Here is a 3,722-nt window from a genome sequence, read left to right on the forward strand (position 1 = left end):
TAAAAGCCAGGTGTGATAGTATGTCCCTACAGACCCAGCTAGTTGGGAGGCTCAGGCAGGAGGATCACTTGAGACCAGGAGCTAGAGGTTACAGTGAGTCATGATCATACCACTGCACTCCAGCCTGGTGACAGAGTGATGCTGTATGTGTGTGTGTGTGTGTGTTTTAAAAAATATTTTCTCTTGTTTTTAGGGCTTGTCATATCCAACAAAAGGTGATGTTCCACGTCAAATAGTAAGAGGGAGCTGGAGGTGTGGAGGAAAAGAAGCAAGGGGGTCCTTAAGAAGATAGGGATCAGGATAGAAGGGAGGTGAGAATCAGTGGCATAAACAGAGGTAACAGAAGGGAATAGGCCTTTGGGAAAGGAAGAACACTGAAGTTGTTGAAAACAGGACTCAAGACTAGAGACTGTTTAACATATTTCTTTTTCTGATTTCTTCCTATCAGTTAAAGTAAGTTATCTGTGGTGTATCATCTATTCTCCTACCCTTCTAAGGTGACACAAAAATGCACAAGTTTGACATGCCCCAAGTAACCAAAGGCACTGCAGTTCAAATTTATACCTTTTGAAATCACACCAACTTAGGAATTCAACAGATTGAGCAACGTTGCACCAGACCATATATCTACACAGATCTGGCCAGCTGTTTGGAATGAATAGGAGTTTCCGTAGTAGAAGAATTTGAGATAATAGAAGAGTCTTGTCCCACCTTAGGAAAGTTGCCTAACTAAATTCTCTGCACATCTAAAGAACTCTAAAAGACAGAAGGAAAATACTGACTTCACTCTGACAAAAGGTTACCTAGAAAAAAATCAAAGCATGCAACCACCATGCTATGAAACAAAGTCAGGTGATGGGATGATCTGTGCAGCAAACCACCATGGCAGTGTTTACCCATGTAATGAACCTGCGTATCCTATCCTGCACATGTACCACTGAAGTTAAAATAAAAGTTGGAAATCAACAATAAAAATAAAAATGAGAGGAAAAAAAGAAAAAAATCAGAGACCAAGAGCAGGGCTTACCTCTCCACTCAAGGAATTTAGAGTTCTTTGATAATGCTGTATTTGACACAAAACTGGGCAGTGTTGGCATTTTGTCCAAGCCTATCCCAAGTAACAAAACAACAACAACAACAACAAACAAACAAATATATATATATATATAGTTTTTTTGAAAAGTGACTCACAGAGAGGTTAAAGGCTTTATTAATTGAATTACATCAGAGAGTACTTGAAGACCAGGTGATGTCACAAGTGAAGCATGGTCAAGGTTTTTACAAGATGGGAACGCTTTGAGTAGCTGTCCTTATCCTTTCAATTTTAGCATCAGTTTTCAGCTTAACTAAAACAGTAGATGGGTGCTGTTCATATTTTCTTGTCCCTTCTTTGAAGTCTAGTAACCAACAGAACAATAATTCTGTGAACTCTTTCCAAACCTTGTGGGGTTTTGGATAGCCATGGGCTATGCGAGGTATATTGTTTTTTTTAAAAAGGGTTGGGGAGAGGGCACTGGGTGGGGTTGCTCATGCCAGTAAATCTAGCATTTTGGGAGGCCAAGGTGGGAGGAATGCTTGAGCCCAGGAACTTGAGACCAGCTTAGGCAACATAGAGAGATCCCCACCTTCATAACATTAATTTTGTTTTAGCTTTAAAAAAAAAGAAGAAGAAAGAAAAATGGACAAAAGTGGAAGTCAGGGAGGACCCAGAGCACTTGCTATAATGTTTGTTTTAAATCTTCTGCACCTTCATCCCAGAAGGTTCTGAGATCTTCTGGGGTCAACCTTGCTACACCTATCCATTCAGTTACCATTGCGTTGGGGTGGTTCCAAGTGGATCCCAAGTGAATCCCCTAGTTTCTCCGTATCATCCTCCATTCCTCTTCCGGGGCTCAGCAGCCTAACCTCCCCCCCGCTATTCAGGGTCAATATCTCCTGTCAAAATGACTCTTCTTTTTACCTGCTGGTCCTTGAACAGAAGATGTCCCAGATGCCCTGAGGGCAGCTTGCAGGTCTATGGAACTTTTTCTGGGTCCTCTGGCAAAGGTGCATTCTCTTTGTGGACACCTGCCTAGAGAACAGATAGTTGCAGGGAGGAGAAGCAGATCAATGGATCATCACATGTAATGGTAAGTGAGGCCACCCAGCTTCTCTTCCTTGGTTCTTGGTCCCATATGTTCTTTCTTTTGGATATACAACACCACGTAGGAATCTCTGACTTAATATACACACTGCATTGTGAAGGCTGGCACTCAGTTCTTTCAGAATATTGTTTCTGAGCTGGCACTCTGGCTCTGCCTTCTGCGGGCCATTCTAAGCACTCTGGAAGAATAGATGCTACTTAATATTTGATATACAATAGAAACAATATAATTCATTGCTATGTACCATTCCTGCATCTCATACACTAAATGAATGAATCCTCTGTTCATATGCCGACTTGCGTGAGATTCCATGCTTAAGATCCTACAATCCACCTGGCAGAGACACAACAAAAAAAGAAAAAAAAAGATCCTACAATCCATATGCCATCAGTAGTGATGCCAGCTCAAGCTCTGCAGACAATGTTATAACTAGAATACGTATATTTTCTTGTGTGAACTAATGGCTGGCCCTCCCAGGATTAAAGGGATACAAAGTAGTCAATGTCCCACTAATTTGCTGTTTGGTTTCCTTGAAGAGTAGGCCCTTCCCAGGACCTCAGCCTTGATCTGTGTCACTGGCAAGTTGGACATTTCATGGCAGCAGTGTCTTGATTAACTCCCTTGGCAAGTGGAGTCCATGCTATTGGGCCCAATGTACCTCTATCTCTGCCATCATGACTACCTGTTTTGTGCCCCTTGGGGGCACTCATATCATAGAGATCCTCTCAAGAGTGTGAAGATGTAAAATCATGGCTAAAGCAGAAAGCTGTTATACTTTTGGAAAAAGAACAATACATTTGTGAATTTATTGATCCACAAAAGGATCTAAGCTAGTGACAGTGAATTCCAGGGAAGTCACTAGGAGATATATTGGTGGGGAGTGTCAAGGAGGAGCTATAAAGCTAGTGGGAGATAAGAATTACTTTATTTGTACAGGTCTACTGCAGCAACAATTTCCAATCCTGGGGATAGGGTTATTTTCTTGTCCTGGGACAGGGAAGGCATCTTTCTCCATGGAAGGTTTATGGTTTGCTATATGCAGGAAAAGGCAGGTCAGATAGTCACTTCTGGAACTACAGTTTCCAAAGTGTTTTGAGCTTGAACAGATTGCACAATATCAATTTAGTTTGGTTTTGGCGGCTATAAGGCTTGATTTTGTCACCTGGCCAAGTTATTCCACATTTTTGGAATATTCACCATGCCATCTCCATGTAATCCTTGGTGCCTATCAGTTAGTGAGAGGGGCAAGTGAGCAAATCCAAGTTGCTCAGGGCTGACTTCTGGGCCATCCATAACATCTGGTGATGTGGCAAGAGTTTGGACCATAAGAGTCAGTGTCAGGACCATTTATGAACTTCGTGAGAGGCTTACGTGTGCCATCTGTGGAATGAAATCAGAGTTTGATTGTACTACTGCCTTGGGAAGTTACCTATGAAAGGTCCTGCATCATTTCTGCCTTCAATACATAGGGAAAAATTTCTTTCTAATGTCTTTACCTAAACAAAGGTCAGTTTTCAAGGTTTTATTTTATTTTATTTTATTTTATTTTGAGACGGAGTTTCGCTCTTGTTACCCAGA

This window comes from Cebus imitator, unplaced genomic scaffold (assembly GCF_001604975.1).
Source record: "Cebus imitator isolate Cc_AM_T3 unplaced genomic scaffold, Cebus_imitator-1.0 Scaffold590, whole genome shotgun sequence".
In the NCBI taxonomy this organism is placed as follows: domain Eukaryota; kingdom Metazoa; phylum Chordata; class Mammalia; order Primates; family Cebidae; genus Cebus; species Cebus imitator.